This window comes from Dioscorea cayenensis, chromosome 19 (genome assembly GCF_009730915.1).
Source record: "Dioscorea cayenensis subsp. rotundata cultivar TDr96_F1 chromosome 19, TDr96_F1_v2_PseudoChromosome.rev07_lg8_w22 25.fasta, whole genome shotgun sequence".
NCBI lineage: Eukaryota > Viridiplantae > Streptophyta > Magnoliopsida > Dioscoreales > Dioscoreaceae > Dioscorea > Dioscorea cayenensis.
This window is the reverse complement of record NC_052489.1, coordinates 22,017,252-22,037,655: the sequence shown is the minus strand read 5'-3', so window position 1 is coordinate 22,037,655 and position 20,404 is coordinate 22,017,252. Positions and strand designations below refer to the sequence as shown.

Here is a 20,404-nt window from a genome sequence, read left to right as displayed (position 1 = left end):
ATAATTTAATGAATAAAAATAAAAATTATAAACAAAATAATATTAAATATCAAAGCTTCCAAGAAACAGTAATAATATATACTGATGATAATAATTTCTTTTATTTTTCTTTTTGGCACTTTCAAAGGTACGAAAAAACCAAAACTTTTGGAGTTTATACATATAGTATAATTTATATGCGGGTACTTACCTGATTAATTCTCAAAACTCCAAATCCTAAATCGAACAAGTTTCCTCAGAATACCCTATATTTGAGAATAATTTCTAAGGATATCAAAAGCCTATTTAACACAACCAAGAAAATTGAAAGAAGGACACAAATGCAAAAGGTCAAGCTATCATTTTGCTCTCCTAAATATTGGTTATTTCCAAGGGTATAATAGCATTTAACCACTCTAAATGGTCATATTAAAATTCTATCATGACCCATGAGTACTAAATCAGCCATAAGTTTGTCTATCTTTTCCCAAATAACAAAATTACAAATTCTAAGGATATTAGACAACAAAGGCTATGACATATCCAAAATTCACATGGTTTAGAGCACTACTTAATGCATAACATTCATTTGAATGCCCGACTATTCCTGTAGACTTGCAATTCAGACATACCCCTTTTAAATATGCATATATCTCAATATATTACTCTAAAATTAGAGATATTTTATGAAAAACCAGATAACCTAATAATAAACAACTTTTCTATATCTCACTTTACTAAATTCAATCTTTATGACCATGAAAAATACCCATCAATATTGATATTCAGCACAGACAATAATATCAGGAGTAGACCGAATTATAGGAGCATATCTCTTAACCTACGGGCATAAAAATTCTGAAATTTTGCAGAGCCAAAGACAAAATCATCTTCTACAAACTTTATTATATAAATCTATGTCTAAATTAGATTAAAAACTATAACATAAATAAAAAACGTTTGAAGGCCTGCACAAAATCCTACCCGAGGTACCTGCATTCAAAGGCTATATCTTACAGGGTACAACTACAAAAATTCTGAAATTTTGTAGTAAACTATTTAAGATTAATATCTACAAATTCTGCATTTTGATCTCCTCAAAAATTAGTCTCTAGGTCTCCCCAAATTAAAGAGGAATCTCTGCTATGCTAATAGAAAATTTCTGAATCTTATCCTCAAATTAAATCAAATCAAAATTCTCACCAAACCCTAACCCTTCTCCCGTCTTCGCCTCCGACACCACTCGCAAATAGGGAGAGAAAGAGATGAGGTCATGTCTCTCTCTTTTTTTCCCTGAACGGTGATCTAAAACAGAAGGAGGTGAAGAGACGGCTAGGGTTTTGAAACTAAAAACAAAATCAATGGCTAGGATTAAAAGTAACAACAACCGCTAGGATTTAATTAAGTGGTGGGGCTCACAATTTTAATAGAACTTCATATGATAATATTTATCATGTTATGAAGTTTGATATTTCATAATTGAATAATGTTTATCATGTTTTATGAAGTTTATATAAATATGACTCCTCTCTGATCCTAGAAACCATCAATTGATTCTTTGGTGAGAAAATCCCCAATCTCTCTTTTCCTCTCTAGCTAACCTTAGCCGCTATTTGGAGAAGAAGAGGAGACTTGTTTCTTAATTCCAGCATGTGATCTAGAGGTGTGGAACTTTCATTCGGTGCTAGAAGATCTATGACAATCCGAGAGACAAGTTCGACATATTAAAGGAAAAGTTTTAGAAGATCCAGAGGTAATTTTCTAGACCTTTCAATTAAATTATGGTGTTTATTAAAACAATTAAATAATATGGCAATTTTGCGATATCACCCAACATCTTCACTCTGTGCAGGCTGAGGTTCGAACTTACCTCCTTAGTATGCCATAAATACCTTATATAGGGGACCTGGTGCCAATAAACTAAACTGCCATTGGTATGAATTAATTGTTTTATGGTTGATATCATGATAAAATCATATATATATTGATAATTTGGATAAGGTACCTCACACACACATTGAAATCCTCGGCTATACTTTGGAAGGAAGTCGAACCTTTAACTTTCTATATAAGAGTTAATCTATACTATTTATTTTATTTTATGTTATTGACAAATGCGATGAGGGTATATATAGTTAGGGGCTTGCATACATTGGGAATTGATCATCCGGCCAAGCACCCTCACTCTGAGTATGAGGATTAAGTTGCAAGTCCACTCCCATATACTAAAGACCCTTCGGCATTACTGTGTCTGACACATCTCGAACTTACGCAATAAAAATCTCGCAAACTAAGGGGTCGTTTGGGATCGTTTTTGTTTTTTTGTTTTTGTTTCACTTTTGTTTAGTTGTCAATTTTTTTAAAACAAAAACATGTTTGGATATACTAACTGATGTGCATTTTAAAAAGTTGAAAAGACAAAACATATTTGGTTAGCTCAAAATTATTATGAAGCTTTTTTATCATTTTTATTCAAATTAATATTTTTTATTTACTAATAAACTAATATAAAAATTTAACTTTTGTTTATCATTTTTTCCAAATTTTATTAAAAGAACGTCATAATAATTTTGTGCTAACCATTTGAAACTAAAAAAAATAATTAAAAACATCTTAAAATATTGGACCTACCAAATTTAAAAACAAATAAATAAAAGGTGAGGAGGCTACAGAGACTGTCATAAATTTTTTTTTTTTTTGGAGATCAAGTAAAAAGTCAATAGCTTAAACAATAGATTCTTACCAATATTTTTTTTAATATATATATATATATATATAATACTTTAAATCCTAGTTTATAAAAAAATATAAGGGTCAAACAATAATTTTCACAAATATTTTCTAAAAATATAAGTTTTTAAACTTCATAAACTAATTTGTAAAATATCAACAAGCTAAATAATGTATTTTTTATAAATATTTTTCTTAAATAAACTAGTTTTTAGAATATTGGTTTTAATTTATAAAAAAATATTTTTAAAAAAATAAAAGAAAACCAAAAGGGAGGAGGAGGAGGAGCAAAAAGAGGTGTTCCATAGAGTAGAAAGGGTTTTGAAAATGTTTTAAAAAAATATTGGAAACATAAAAAATGTTGTTTTCTATTTTTCTAAAAAAATATGGATTGTTTTCAAAATTTTTGGAAACAAAAACAGCTTGTTAAACATATTTTTTATGTTTTGTTTCCAAAATTTAAAATTGGCAATTAAAACAAAAAATTAGCAATAATGTCAAACAACCCAAAAGCTTTACATAGTAATAGAGGGGGGCACGGTCCGGTTAACCGGGCCAGCCGGGTCCGGGTCGGCCAAACGCCGACCTGGAACCGGCCCAGCCTGACCCGCCGACCGGATTGGCCCAGCCGACCCGGCGGATCACGGGTCACCTTGGAGGTGACCCGGACCCGGCCCGTGGCGCCTCCCAAAACCAGTGGGCCGGGCCGGAACCTGCCAATTTACGGGCCGGCCCACCGGGTTTTTAATTAATTAATTATTTTAATTGTTTAAATAAAATTGTAAAATAATATTTAAATTAAAAAAATATGTGGCAAAATTCACAAAAGCATTTGAGATAGTTGCCATTGTTTTTATAGGCAATTCATATGGTCATTTTTTATCCTAAACAATGTGCGACTAAATGTTAGTATAAAATACATCTATTGTTTATAGTTTTTAGTAAAGATATAATGTCAACTTAGGTTAGATTGATAAATTGGTTAGAGTGATGTTGATATAAGTGTCTTTGTGTCATGAGGCTATGGGTTCAAAACTTGCCACCTTCTATATTTATATATATTTATGTTTTTGCCATAAATTAAATTAAAGTTTTAAAATTTTTAAATTACTTTTCATAATTTCAAATAAATTAAAATAATTAAAAATTTGTAGTTATTAATTTATTTTATTAAAAACTTATTATTTAGTGTTTTAATAACGTTCTTAAAACAAGATATTAGTTGATGGGATTAAATTTAAATATGTTAAACAATCATTAATTTTGTTTTTAATATTATAAAATAGCTAAAAAAAGAAATGATAAATCTAACAAATTTTAAAATATTAATGGTTATGTTATAATATGACAATTGTTAATATAATCTTATAATTAATATTTTTATCCTAATGTAATTTTTTTTAATTAAAATATACTGTTAATATGAAGATTAATAAAAATTTATAGTTAAAAATTTTATTTTTATAAACTATGTTGTAGGGAAAAAAATTTATTGATATGTTAAAATTTTAATTTAATTATTTATTAATCAAGATTGAGTATTATGATTTTAACTTAATAATATGTTTAGGATTTTGGAGGTTATATTAAAAGAAATACATAAAATTGTTGTTGAACGAATTATACATGATTATGGTTTAACCACCTAATTATAGAAACCAAAATAGGATTATGGTTGAAGATTTTAGAGATAACATTACAAAGATAATAATATAATAACATGATGATGCTCAATATTTACTGATATCAATTATAAGATTTTAGGTTATATTTACTTTATTGCATGGACAAAATACAAAAAAATATTTTTTAATTAATTAATGTTCACTAGTTATATATGTATATGATTATAATAAGACAACATTAAATCTTGGATGAGTTGGTTAAAGCATGTTACTCTCAAGGAGAGGCCGCTAGTTCGACTCCTCTAAACATCTAGAATTTTAAAAATATTTTTGCTAAAAAAATAAAAATAAAAAATTTGTCAACCCGCCGGGTTGGACCCGGGCGACTGGCGGTTCTCCGGGTTGGAAAAACCCAACCCGTAACCGGACCTGTATAGTGCGGGCCAGTTACGGGTTGCCGGCCCGGCGGGTTTTACCGGCCCGGTTTCGGGCCGAGCCAGGGAAAAAGACAGTCCGTGCCCCCCTCTACATAGTAAGACTGGTATCATTAGATAAAAGGTCTTATTAGTAATTAATTGCATTATCTACTGATGGCAATGTTGAATTTTATAAGGTATAATATCCGAATTGATCCATCTATTTTTCTCTCTTCTTTTTTAGTCTCTCTACTAAAAAATGCTCCCAAGTACTCCCTCTACTCCAAAAAAATTGTTCTACTTAGTCCCTTCTATTTTAAAATATGCTAATTATTAGCTGTATTTTCAGGAGTAGAGAGACTAGATGAGAAGAGATTAAGGGTAGAGGGACTAAATTGGGTCATTTTCAAGAGTAGAGGAATTAGTGGGGCGCATTTTTGAGTAGAGGGACTAAAAGGGAAGAAAGAGAAAAGTAGAGAGACTAATTCGGGTATTATACCATTTTATAAAATTAAAAATTTAAAAATAAATAAAATAAAAATAAAACCCTACCAACGCGTAGAGGGGGGCACGGGTCGTCTTGTGGCCCGACCCGGCCCCGGTAAAACACGCCGGGCCGGCAACCCGTAACCGGCCCGCATTGTAGCGGGTCTGGTTACGGGTTGGGTTTTTCCAACCTGGCGACCCGCAGAGTCGCCCAGGTCCAACCCGGCGTGTTGACAAATTTTTTATTTTTATTTTTTTAGCAAAAATATTTTTAAAATTCTAGATGTTTAGAGGAGTCAAACTGGCAACCTCTCCTTGAGAGTAACATGCTTTAACCAACTCATCCAAGATTAAATGTTGTCTCATTATAATCATATACATATATAACTAGTGAACATTAATTAATTAAAAAATATTTTTTGTATTTTATCCATGCAATAAAGTAAATATAACCTAAAATCTTATAATTGATATCAGTAAATATTGAGCATCATCATGTTATTTTATTATTATCTTTGTAATGTTATCTCTAAAATCTTCAACCATAATCTTATTTTGGTTTCTATAATTAGGTGGTTAAACCATAATGATGTATAATTCGTTCAACAACAATTTTATGTATTTCTTTTAATATAACCTCCAAAATCCTAAACATATTATTAAGTTAAAATCATAATACTCAATCTTGATTAATAAATAATTAAATTAAAATTTTAACATATCAATAAATTTTTTTTCCTACAAAATAGTTTATAAAAATAAAATTTTTAACTATAAATTTTTATTAATCTTCATATTAACAGTATATTTTAATAAAAAATTTACATTAGGATAAAAATATTAATTATAAGATTATATTAACAATTGTCATATTATAACATAACCATTAATATTTTAAAATTTGTTAGATTTATCATTTCTTTATTTATCTATTTTATAATATTAAAAACAAAATTAATGATTATTTAACATATTTAAATTTAATCCCCATCAACTAATATCTTGTTTTAAGAATGTTATTAAAACACTATATAATAAGTTTTTAATAAAATAAATTAATAACTACAAAATTTTTAATTATTTTAATTTATGGCAAAAACATATATATATATAGTAAGCGGCAAGTTTTGAACCCATGGCCTCATGACACAAAGACACTTATATCAACATCACTCTAACCAATTTATCAATCTATCCTAAATTGACATTACTTCTTTACTAAAAAAATATAAACAATAGATTCATTTTATACTACTTACATTTAGTCTCACATCGGCTAGGATAAGAAAATGATCAATAACCACTATGGTACCCGCTATATGATTCCATGTGAATTCTCCAACTCTGTACCCGCTATATGATTCCATGTGAATTCTCCAACTCTGCATAAACTCAATCTCCCTATTTTGCTGAAAAAGCCAAGAATGATACAATCTTTAGATGAACTTGGACTTGAGCTCAGAAATGATACAATCTCCACAAATTTTTGAATGTGCAGGTTGGCAATTGTATACCTAGAACAGTTTTTAAATTTCCCATCATAAAAATAAAAAGCAAGACTGCAGATTTTTCATTAATTGTAACAGTGGGTACAAGATGTTTTCAAGGTAGGCCTGAACAAAAAATTACAAAGCTAAAATTGGCATGGTAAACAATACACCAAATAATCACATTGGGTATAATGTTTAGTGCATGGTACCCAATTGACAAAAATTTGTAAGTATTCTAGTACTCAACTGACCAAAAAAAAAAAAGTTACATAACCACTCCATTTTGAAATTGATTCATTTTAACCAAAAAAAGCTCCAGCTCCTGGTGGTAGCCACACTCTTTTTTTTTGGTCAGGATCCGTTGATTTTGTCCCTTCTGCAGCATTCTTGTGTTTCCTTTGTGGGTGTATGTCATGTGCTGCATCTTCCTTTTGAATGTTGCTTGATTTTTTCCCATCCCTTCTGGTTAATTTTGTAATTCTGGATTGAGTTCCTGCTGAGTTCTGGTCCACATTATATGTTGAAAGTGGGTCTATAACCAGCTATAGTAGACAATAGAACAAGATAAAAATAAATAGAAGATAGTAGAATATTTTTTATGCCAACCAAAATATATACAGCTATGAATAAACTTGGCTAGAAACATAAACTCACCTGTGACAGAGGATCTTGTGATCCTTGAGTTGTTGTGTGGTCTGTTACCAATGCTGCTTCTTGGACTCCTTCAACAGGGATTTCAATGACTTGGTATGGCAGGGTGACAACTTAAATCAGAGCATTCAAACAACCACTGACCATTGATAAGGGTTCTTCTGAGGCTTGGGTGATACCCACTTGTGACAAAGGCTGTTTAATGCCTGTGTTAGATCCTGAAGCTGTATTTGTTAAACTTGGTCCTCTATGTACCTGTGCACTTGCACAAGCTTTGTTGGCCTGAGCACAATGCATAATAATTAAGTAAGACATCACAAAAGAGAAATGCATGTTTACATGAAAAGTCACTCACCTGAGTTTCATGGGACCTCTTGCTGTGTCCCACTGTACACAAATGTTGCACTTCATCTTCACTCCCTTCTTACTGACTCTATTATTGTTGATGCTACTTTGTTCATTAATTTCCTTTCTCCTCAGCAAAGTTTTCCTACCCCTCCCTTTGTTTACTAGTTCTGGTGGGATAACAAGTGGGTTCCCACTCCTTGGCCATGAACCTCTATCATGTGTTGGGTAAAGTATGTGGGCATATGTTTCCATGTAAGTGCTAACTTTGTACCATTTGTCTAAGTAATTTTCAGCCTTTTCATTATTATAATACAGGACAGATATTGCATGGCTGCAGGGTACACCACTCAACTGCCATTTTCTACAAGAACAACAACAATGTTTTTTGTTAACCACAAACTGGCCGCCAGGACCTCCAACTTGATACATATCCCCCCTTGATCAGATTGTGGTACAAAGCCAATTAACTTGTTTGGATTTTTCAAGTTTTTTTAATATTCTAGGACAATACATTGTTGTTACTTTTTGCATTGCATCTCTCTTTTTCTGAATTCTTTTCATCAATAGAGTCCTAATCATCTCATTCATGGTCCTTAAAAGCTTTGCCCCTAAATGTTTTCTTGAAGTTTGTGTGAATGTTCCTCACAAAAGACCTATACTCACTAAATGGAAATACCTTTGCAATTGCAGGCATTAAACCCTAATTTGTTTAATATGGGCACCAACACCAGCCAGAACCAAGAAAACAATAGGGTAGGAGAAAAAAAAAGTGAGGAATTAAAACTGAGAGATTGAATGAATGAATGACATAAAAAAAAAAACCAAAATTACAGCAGAACAATATAGCCAAAATTATAGCCACTCACCTTTTGTCTACCTGATATGAAAGCCCACTTCTTGCTGTCAGTTATCCTCAGGTCTTTAGCTAACACCTGAGAACATAAAAAAAAATAAAACAACTCCATATTGGCATAACATATAAATCAAAAAAGTAGTTGCACTTCATCACCTCCAAGAACCACTTCCAGTTGTCCTTGTTTTCCTTCTTCACCATAGCCCAAGAAATGGGATAGATGCAATCATTTGCATCTATTCCAACAGGACAAAGTACTTTCCCTCTATACAAGCCTTTCAAGAAGCATCCATCCACAGAAATAAGATGCCTGCAACCTTTTAAAACTACTACCATTAATAGTGTAGTCATTTATGCTGAAAAAAATAAATTACGTTGAAACAACCTTGTAAAAGCCCTTATCTTAATGGAGCTAGGCAAACATAAAGGGCTTCAAATACACCTTCATCATTGCAATTCACAATGATGGTGGAACCAGGGTGAGTCTTCAATAGCTCCTGCTTATAGTTATATATGCAACCTTGCCATTTCAGACTCTTCATCCCCATCAATGATTCTTTTACCCAAAGAGGTCATTGAGAAAGGTTAAAAAAAACAAAGCTAGATTAAAATCATTATTACAATCAAAACAATATAAATAACAAATTAAACTCTGAATCTATTTACCTTTGTGCAATACACTTTGCCCTATAGGCCTGAAGCCTACTTATATCAACTTCCTGGTTTGTCTTCACAACTTGGATGACTCCAGCAAGTTTCCAAGATGGTTCTACCCTAAATTGTTCCAAATAAGTGTTTACAATCCATTGTGCATTGACATGTCTATTGACATGATCTCTTGTACACTCATGCACCAAATTCCCAGTCTTAATCTGTACTGTGCTCCTATCATTCACCATAGGGAAGGCCCATAGGTAGAAAGGGCACCCCTTCTTATGCATTTCATCTTGTTATTTGGCTTGAATTTCATCACATATCTATTTTTAATCCCATAACTTCTAACAACATCCTTAAACTGTTTGAAGCTACCAAATTTCATTCCTATCTTAAACTAAGGGTTCTTGATGTCCACCTCATTATTGAATTCCAGATATCTAGGCTTGGCAGTCACCAACTCATCCTCATCTGTTGAAGAGCATGGTTGGAGTTCTTCAGACCTAGCATAGTCTGACTCCACACTACCATCACTCCCTACTTCTCCAGGTTGTCTATCTATCTCCACCTCAAGCCTTTGTCTTGTAACATTGTCCCCATCTTCTACATCTGTATCCGCATCATTAATACTATAATTTGAGTCATGCAAATCATTCTTCTCATCCACTAGTTTCCCCTCTCCTTGTTCACCCACTAAAATATCTTCTAGATTATCTTCAGCACCAACTTCATCTTCTTCCACTCCTTTCAATAACTCCAACCTACTGATTTGTTCTGCCTTTATACCTTCACCATTAGAACCTTCAACACAACTAATCCCAACAAGTTTAACATACACACATGCTTCCTTACTTGGCCCTACAATCATCGCCAATTTTAGGGCATCTAAATCATTTTGAATCTCCTTTAACCCTTTGTCCTCACCACATACATCTGACCACCATAAAGTACAGCCTTGTACATCTAACCCAAACTCTGTGGCCATTGAAAGCAATTCCAACCTAGATATTTGATCTGCACAGCAATAATCAATATAACCTGCATTGCCTTCAATGTTATCCACCATATAATGTAGTTTTACTGAGAGCAGCTCTCCTGTTGGTACTGAAAATAAAGTTTACTTAAGGGTCAGTATATGATGCAGCAATAATAAGCCCTAACTAGTACTAAGCAGCAAATTTTCATACATTCTATTTCTTTTTTTTTTAATCTACATTCAGATAAACACATTGCCATATTTAATAATGTTTGAGAAACTTAAGGAGAAAAACATTGCCATATTTTTTTTAAATTCAATTCTACTTTAAGGAGAAAAAGAAAACAAAAAGCAAAAGAAAATTCTTCAAACCTTAAACAAAAAGGAAAAGAAAATTCTTCAGACCCAGCAACAAGTTATCATAGTTATCATATTCCAAGTAAGATGAACACTGAGGTGAGTATAGAAGCATATGCTCTTCATTTTAATCAGATCCAAACTCAAGCCTGAGTCTTCCAGTGTATATAACTTATCTAAATTAGTAGGAAAAACTATATATTTTGGTCCATTTACTGAAAATTTCCACCAATATTCCAATTCTATAGTCAAAGATTTCATCATCACCAACACCAAATCTACTGAAATGTTCATTTGTTTTCAAAAATCTAGATAACAAGGCATCTAATTAACCATGGATGGAACCAAATGAGAAATCTATCAACTAATCTGAAAAATAACAAAATCAGTCACATATACATCCATCTAACAACTAAAATTAACTTGCATATCTTCACATATACATCCATTCCAAAAGGTCCAGAACGATGAGTTTTAGGGTTTCGGTCTACTCACAGTAATCTGACGCTTCGTCGCCCTCCTGCCGCCTCTCCCAGTTCACAACCATCTTCAAGGTGTGTGCATCCTCTTCTACTTCATCGCCGGCAGCAATGGGCGAGACCTAAAGCTTTGCCAAACTAAAGAACCTCTCCTTTCCATGTGTTTCTCCAAAGGCGGAAGAACCCAGAAGAGGAGAGAACATGGGTTGTTGATGGTGACCGTTGTAGGGGTTTCTCGACACGTGGGTGGTGGGTGAGAGGTTTAGCGCTCACGTGAGGGGCTGCTGATGTGGCCATTCTTTCTTGCGTGGGATTCACCAGGTTGCTGACAAGGCTTTCACGGCAGCCACGTAATTAAAAACTGGCCGGAGATTCCCGGGTACCCAACCGATGAAATAGATTTTGAAGTATGGTATCTATTTTGAAATAAATTAAAGTTGGGGAATCCAAAATGAAACCAAACCAAAGTTTGGGACCCCAAAAAATTTACACTCAGCAAAATTATGATACATAAGAAATCACATATTATACTACTGTTGCAATTGCCAAGCAAATAAGATATTTGATTTGTTATGTAAAAAATCGAGGGTTCAATTTTCTCCCAAAACATGGGTAATGTATAAATATGGTGTGTGCTTGTCCATGTTAAAAAAAAAAAGAAAAAGAAAAAGGGAAATCACATATTATCCAACAATTCATGAAACCAATTTAACAATACATGCATCAACTTTACCATGCACCACACATTCCCAGTTGAGCACCATACACCGGAGTTTTCATTGTCTAATGTTAGAAGGCAATAGAGGCTTCATGCTTTGTGTGGATGTAGAAAAAACCATGGGAGGAAAGTTGGCCTAGAGAAAGACTTGGACTCGGTTTTTCAAAAAGAAAATTAAAGTAGACCTGAAGTCAAATGATTAGATTAAAAAGGGAAACAAGGGAAAAGGACTTGCACTTTGTAAATTTTAAAATCACCGGGCTCCAAATTAACTTTCTTCATACTTAGAATATTCCTTGGTTTGTCGAATAACTTCAAAAGTTTTTATTTATTACAAATTATTGTTTTATTTTATTTTTGAATTTTCTCCAAGAGAACTCATCATAGGGGTTCAAGGTAAACTCTACTGTCTAGAGATAATAGAGATTAAGAAAACTATATTATTTTTTAATTTTAATAAATATTTAAAAACTATATTTAAAACAATGATAACATATGGGAATTTTAATTAGGGCATATTTGTCGGCTTTTATTTTTCTTTAATCTCGGGTATATGAGTAAATTGTGAAAACACTTTTTTAAATTATTTTTTAAATCCATATTTATTTTTAAAAATAAAATAAAAATTCAATTGTTGAATGTAAACATGTAATAACAACATTTACTTTGGTTGTTCAATGCACTGCTAAGTTATTAATTTTTTATTATTATTATTATTATTATTATTATTATTATTATTATTATTTTAAAAATTATATTTAAAAGTATTCAAATAATTCATAATTTAAGAAAACCATTCAATAAGGCATACCCCTAATATCTTAATATTATAAAAGAAATAAAGAAATCAATAAAGCATACCCACCATCTTCAACAATTCCACATTAATGTCATATATAGATGTTCCATCAACCAAACGCATTTGATTGCTGTTTCACTTTGGATTAGTATTTTCAGGGAAATGCACACAACCGCGTCTCATGTGCAACACCTGGTCCAACGGTCGTCAGCTAACAAACACGGTCCACCCCCTATAAATACATGCAATAAACCCACTGCTGTGCATCACTGCGAACTCTCTATCTAAGCTTGCAATCCTCATTAATCATCTCGTTGGAGGTTTTAGGCTTTTTTAGGCTTTGAGATAGAGAGAACAACCACTCTAAAGTTTAACGAAATTAGTAATGGAGAAGCTACCCAAGTGTGCAGCAAACTACACTCCATTGAGTCCTGTGACGTTCTTGAAGAGAGCTTCCATGGTGTATTCTCACCGCACCTCCATCATCTACAAGTCCACACACTTCACATGGAGCCAGACTCACCAGCGTTGCCTTCGTCTGGCTTCGTCTCTCCGATCTCTGGGCATCACAAAGAACGATGTTGTTTCCGTGCTCGCCCCTAATATCCCCGCCATGTACGAGATGCACTTTGCAGTGCCCATGGCTGGTGCAGTGCTCAACACCATAAACACTCGCCTGGATGCTGCCAACGTGGCCACACTCCTCGCCCACTCTGAGGCTAAACTCTTGTTCGTAGACTACCAGTTCGTCCCCCTCGCTCGCCAAGCTCTCTGCCATCTCCCATCATCAGCCGCGTCTCCGGCTGTCATCGTCATCGATGAGATCGATGATCCGACCGGGATACGGATGGATGGTGGGTTGGAGTACGAGCAACTCATCTCCGGTGGAAACCCTGATGAAGCTGCTTACGAACTAGAGGACGAGTGGGACGCCATAGCTCTCAATTACACGTCGGGCACGACGTCGGCTCCCAAGGGAGTGGTTTACAGCCACCGGGGTGCGTACCTGAGTGTCATGTGATATTCACTACGAAGAGAATTTAGTTGTAGAAGAACAAGTTTCTTATATAAAGAAACTTGAAAAACTCAGCCACTTGATCAGGAAAAATCACACAAGCTCAAGAACACAAGAAAACAACAAAACATAGAACAGCTTTCTTATAATAAAAATATCAGATTGTATATAACTCGGTTGCCTCTGAAATTCAATACACACAGTGTTAAGATCACGATCAACAACTTTCTTATACAAACTTTGGACAAAAACTCACTCATTAAAGCTGGAAAATTCATACAAGAAGTGGCTTCAAAGAAAAAATCAGAAAAAAACACTCTCTTAACTATCAAAACATTAAAAACAGCCTTTTATACAATACTTCAGTGATTGAAAAGAAACAGGTTAGTCACAACCCACGTGTCTGAACCAAACCAACTCCACCGCTCTTCATCCAGACCACCGCTCTGCCTCGAACTAACGATATTATACGTGATTATTAAATCTCAGCCGTTCATTGCTTCTCAACTCTTTGCTTCAGCATCTGCCTCGAACTTACTCCCTTTCCTTGATGAAACCCATCACAGCCATTCATTTTCTTTCAGCCATCTACTAACGACTTTACCTGAAATTTGAACACTGGAAAAGACACAAAAACCCTTTAAATCAAAACTAATACCACCAGGACAGTTTCAATTTCTTCTCAGCATCTCTTCAATGCTTCAATCATAACCAACAAAATCCCCCATTGATTGAAGCTGACAGACTCCCATTTCACTCTGAATTGTCTATGCTTCTGAATACTCAAACACTTTGTAAAGATATCAGCAACTTGTACATGTGTAGAACAATAATTCACTTGAACCTTCTTCTTTGTCACAAGCTCCCGAATATAGTGAAACCTCACATCCATATGCTTTGTTCTACCATGAAGTGTAGGATTCTTTGCAATAGCAATGCATGATTTATTATCACACCAAATCTGAACTGCACTGTCACAATCCACATTACAATCAACCAAGATCTTCTCCATCCACATACCATGACAACATGCTGCATTCAAGGCAATATACTCAGCTTCTGTAGATGAAAGAGCCACAATTTCTTGTTTTTTTGATGACCAACACACTGCCCCTGATCCTAGAGAAAAAACAAAACCAGATGTGCTCTTTCTATCTTGTGTATCTCCACTCCAATCACTATCACTATAGCCTTCAAGCACACAATTCACATTACTATTATACTGAATGCCATAGTCATAAGTACCAGCTACATACCTCAGAACATGTTTAGCAGCTCCAAATTGAAATTTTGTAGGTTGTGCCATGTGTCTTGATAGTAAATTCACTGAATACACTAAATCCGGCCTGGTGTGTGTCAAATACAAAAGTTTACCAACCAAACTTCTATACATAGTTGCATCAACACCTTCTGCATTATCACTCAACTGCAATTTTGTGCTCTGAGCCATTGGAATACCCACTGACTTACAATGCTGCATACCAAATTGTCTTAACAAATCTTTGGCATACTTCTTTTGTGAAACATGAAGACCATTTCCACTTTGATTAACTTCCAATCCTAAAAAATATTTCATCGCACCTAAGTCTGTCATATCAAACTCTTTTTTCATAGCTTCTTTAAACTGATTAACTGCTTCAACAGAAGACCCCAAACAAATTAAATCATCCACATATACACATACCAACAATGTTTCAGACTGATTTTCAGATTTCTTATATAGAGTGTGTTCTGTCAGACTTCTTTGAAAACCTTGAGAAAGAAACCAAGTATCTAATCTCTCATACCATGCTCTTGGGGCCTGTTTTAATCCATATAGAGCTTTAAACAACTTATATACATGATCTTCATTATCTTGTACTTCAAACCCTCTAGGTTGAGACACATATACCTCTTCCTCTATTTTCCCATTCAAAAAAAGCAGATTTAACATCCAACTGATAAATTGGCCACTTCCTTTGAGCACCAAGAGCCAAGATCATCCTTATTGTATCCATTCTAGCCACTGGAGCAAAAACTTCCTCATAATCAACCCCATATTCTTGAGCATAGCCCCTTGCTACAAGCCTTGCTTTATATTTTTCAATCTCACCACTTGGTCTTATCTTAGTCTTATACACCCACTTGACCCCAATTTTCTTCTTCCCTGTTGGTAACTGACAAAGCTGCCAAGTACCATTCTTCTGAATTGAGTCAAATTCTTCAGACATTGCCTGCCTCCAATGTTCAACCTTTACTGCTTCTTCATAAGTCTCAGGATCTGTCACAGTCAAAGCAAAAGTACAACCTTCATAAATTTCTTTCAGTGCTCTAACTCTTTGAATAGGTGACTCATCAACACTGGAATCACTTGACTGTTCTGACTGCTTGCTTGGTGAACCATCATTGCTGCTATGACCATTAACACTACTACCACCTTCTGTTACAGAATTTTCTGTTTGTTCAGATGTTGATGCTATTGTAGATCCTGATATAGTTCTCACACCTGGTAATATTACTGCCCTTGTAGTCTCTTGCCCATCCTTCCACTGCCAGAATTCATTCTCAGAAAAAGTCACATCTCTACTGATCACAAGCTTTCCTGATTCAGGTATAAAAATTCTGTAGGCTTTGGTATTACTGCAATATCCAACAAAAACACCTTTCTGAGCCCTTCTATCCAATTTCTGCACATTGTGAGTTGCCAAATGTGTATAGGCAATACAACCAAAGACCCTTAAATGATTTACTTTTGGCTTAACATCAAACCATGCCTCATAAGGAGTTTTATTCCACACTGCTTGTGTAGGAGAAATATTAGACAGGTACACTGCTGTCATGATTGCTTCTGCCCAAAAAGAATTTGGCAAGTGACTTGAATTTAATAAGCTTCTTGCCTTATCAACAAGAGTTCTGTTCTTTCTCTCAGCAACCCCATTTTGCTGAGGGGTATAGGGAGCAGTCAATTCATGTTTAATCCCATTGTTTAAACAAAACTCATCAAAATCTTTAGATACAAACTCTCCACCTCTATCTGTTCTCAAAATTCTCAATTTCTGGCCTGATTGTCTTTCAACAAAAGCTAGAAACTGTTTGAAACATGAGAACACTTCATGCTTGTATTTAATTGGATATACCCAACTCATTCTAGTGTAATCATCAATAAACAACAGAAAAATACTTCATCGCCACCATGAGATTCGACTCGATTGGCCCACACATCTACATGCACAAGATGAAGTTTTTTTGTTTTGCTCTCCATGACTTGCCGATGGAAAATGGTAACCTTGTTTTGCTTCCCATAAATACAAGCTTCACATACACCTATCTGGGTCGCACTCTTGGCACCCCAAAAACAAGCTTCTTCTGATTCAGAATTTTCAGTCCTTGAAAATGCAGATGCCCATATCTGTGATGCCACAACAAACTTAGATCACCCTTGCTTCCATCCACAACATTCACTTGTTCATCATCACCGTGAGAAAAATTCTATAGGATACAAATTTTTCATCTGCTCCTATGCAACATCAAAAATTGAATCACACCGCAACATTCATAATTTTTACACCAAGTCTTCTTGAAAACAATCTCATAATCCCAAGTCATCGGTTTGCCCAATACTAAGTAAATTATGAGCCAGTCGTGGCACATATTTCACATTCGAATCGGTTTTTAATTCCTCCTTGCACTCGTAATCATCACTCGAGCCTATCCCTTGCACTTGAACATCTTTATCATTGCCCAACTTCACACTATGCTTCACAGATTCATCTAGACTGTAAAACCAAAATTTTTGTCTCCTGTCATATGATTTGAACAACCACTGTCCAATAGCCATAAGGAAGAACAAACATTGCCATCACCTCCATGCACCAAAAATAAATTCCCATAGTCACTAGAAGAGCCTTCATCTTGAGAATTAGAACTGGATCCCCTTTTAAAACTTTTGTTCTGAGACCAACAATGTGATTGAGTATGACCATATTTCTTACAATTGAAGCTATCGAATATTTTGTAAACTCCCTCTATTACCCCTCCGTCCAACAAACCGCCTTTTGCCCTCTTGAAAAACCCGCCAAATGGTCTTGATCCAATTCTCCTCTCTGCCATGTATTATTGTCGGAAGAGTTCTCAGCATCTTTGTCCAACTTGCCTTTGATCAACATAACCCCGGCCTCTCCAATTGCCATCAAACCTTCCTCTACTTCTGAATTCTCTAACCCTTCCTCTCTGCACATTTCTACCACTCCTTGTGTCTCCTTGAACTACAAAGGACCCATCTTCATGTCTTCCAGAGAACTGATTGTATCTAGCTTCATGAGCTTGTAAAGCACTGCTCAAATCATCCAAGGTCATTGTCTTCATGTCCTTTGCTTCTTCAATTGAGGTTACAACATGCACAAACCTTGATGATAAACTTCTCATGACCTTCAAAACAACCTCATCTTCTTTCAATTCAGTTCCCATACCTCTAATTTGATTTACAACTGTTAGAACCCTTGTAACATACTGTTGCACAGTCTCATCTTCTCTCATTTGAAGCAAATCAAATTTCTGTCTCAACGTTTGTTGTCTTACTGAAACCATTCGAGAAGAACCTTGATTTTCATTTCTGAGATGATCCCATGCTTCCTTTGCAGAATTAAACCTCACCAATCTGTGAAGAATGGATTCATCCACAGCCTGTTGCAGCAAAAAAAATGCCTTTGCATCATCTTCTTTGTCTTTTTTAGATGGATTCTTCTCTTCACTAATACCTTCTTCCACAATCTTCCACAACCTCTGAGACCTGAAAAAAGACTTCATTCTAAAGCTCCAATGTTCATACCCTTCTCCTTTAAAGATTGGTAACAATGAAGGAGAAATATCAGGTGTAGATGAAGTAGCTAAATTAGAAGCCATCTATAAAGCTACAAGAACCTGAGCTCTGATACCACTGATATTCACTACGAAGAGAGTTTAGTTGTAGAAGAACAAGTTTCTTATATAAAGAAACTTGAAAAACTCAGCCACTTGATCAGGAAAAATCACACAAGCTCAAGAACACAAGAAAACAGCAAAACATAGAACAGCTTTCTTATAATAAAAATACCAGATTGTATATAACTCGGTTGCCTCACGAAATTCAATACACACGAGTGTTAAGATCACGATCAACAACTTTCTTATACAAACTTTGGACAAAAACTCACTCATTAAAGCTGGAAAATTCATACAAGAAGTGGCTTCAAAGAAAAAAATCAGAAAAAAACACTCTCTTAACTATCAAAAACATTAAAAACGACCTTTTATACAATACTTGATGATTGAAAAAGAAAGCAGGTTAGTCACAACCCACGTATACGAACCAAACCAACTCCACCGCTCTTCATCCGGACCACCGCTCGCCTCGAACTAACGATATTATACGTGATTATTAAATCTCGACCGTTCATTGCTTCTCAACTCTTTGCTTGACGATCGCCTCGAACTTACTCCCTTTCCTTGATGAAACCCATCACAGCCATTCATTTTCTTTCAGCCATCTACTAACGACTTTACCTGAAATTTGAACACTGGAAAAGACACAAAAACCCTTTAAATCAAAACTAATACCACCAGGACAGTTTCAATTTCTTCTCAGCATCTCTTCAATGCTTCAATCATAACCAACATCATGAGCCTGTTGCTCCAGTGGGGGGTGGGGAACCAACCTGTGTTTCTCTGGTCCCTTCCCATGTTCCACTGTAACGGATGGACCTTCACTTGGGGCATGGCCGCTCGTGGTGGTACCAACGTCTGCATCCGCACCACATCAGCAGCAGAGATTTACCGTGCCATCTCCGACCACGGAGTCACTCACATGTGTTGCGCCCCAGTCGTTTTCAACATCATCCTAGAAGCCAGTCTAGCCGATCGCCGCCCTATCAATTCCCTTATTGAGGTCCTGACTGGTGGTGCCCCCCTCCGGCTGCCCTTCTGGAGAAGATCGAGCAGTATGGGTTCCATGTCACTCACGCGTACGGTATGACCGAGGCCACAGGGCCGGCCTTGGTGTGTGAGTGGTGGGCGGAGTGGGATCTCCGTCCAGCCGAAGAGCAGGCGTCACTCAAAGCCCGACAGGGGATCAGTGCGCTGGCGCTTGAGGAAGTGGACGTGAAGGACGTGAAGAGCATGGAGAGCGTGCCTCGTGATGGGATATCTCTCGGTGAGGTGGTGCTCCGAGGCAGCAACGTCATGAAGGGCTATTTTAAGAACGAGAAGGACACCAACACCGCTTTCAAAGGCGGTTGGTTCCTCACCGGCGATGTCGGTGTTATCCACCCGGACGGGTATCTGGAAATAAAGGACAGGTCGGTTTGGTCGAACCGGATGATATAATAATTATATATATATATATATATATATATATATATTTTAAAATTCTAAACTCACATATATATTCCATGTCCAATTTAATCAAATGAAAAAATTATAAATAAAATTTTTTATATGGACTGAAATGCAGTGAAATTTTTTTTTTATATAAACTGAAATGCAGTAAAAAAAATAAAAAGTTGAGTGCAGTGGTTGCATGCAAAATGAAAAGGGTTGCATGAGAGAGAGACAGAGAGAGAGAGAGAGAGATTGTATGAATACGAGAGAGAGAGTGAAATTTTTTTATATGGAATGAAATGCAGTGAAAAAATAAAAAGTTGAAAACCAAAATGAATAAGGGATTGCTTGCCCGTGAATACCAGAGAGAGAGAGAGAGAGAGAGAGAGAGAAGGGGCTCAGTTCAATGAACTTGGAGTTGGAGAGAGGGAGCAAACATCAGTTTTTTAGCCTTTTTCAGAGCTTGGAGTTGGAGGTAGGTGATTCACTGAATTG

At 35.2% G+C, this 20,404-nt stretch overlaps 1 pseudogene; it reads left to right on the top strand.

The window, feature by feature from the left end:
- Positions 1-12,845: 12,845 nt before the first annotated feature.
- LOC120284153 lies at positions 12,846-19,915 on the top strand (annotated as a pseudogene).
- The last annotated feature ends 489 nt before the right edge of the window (positions 19,916-20,404 follow it).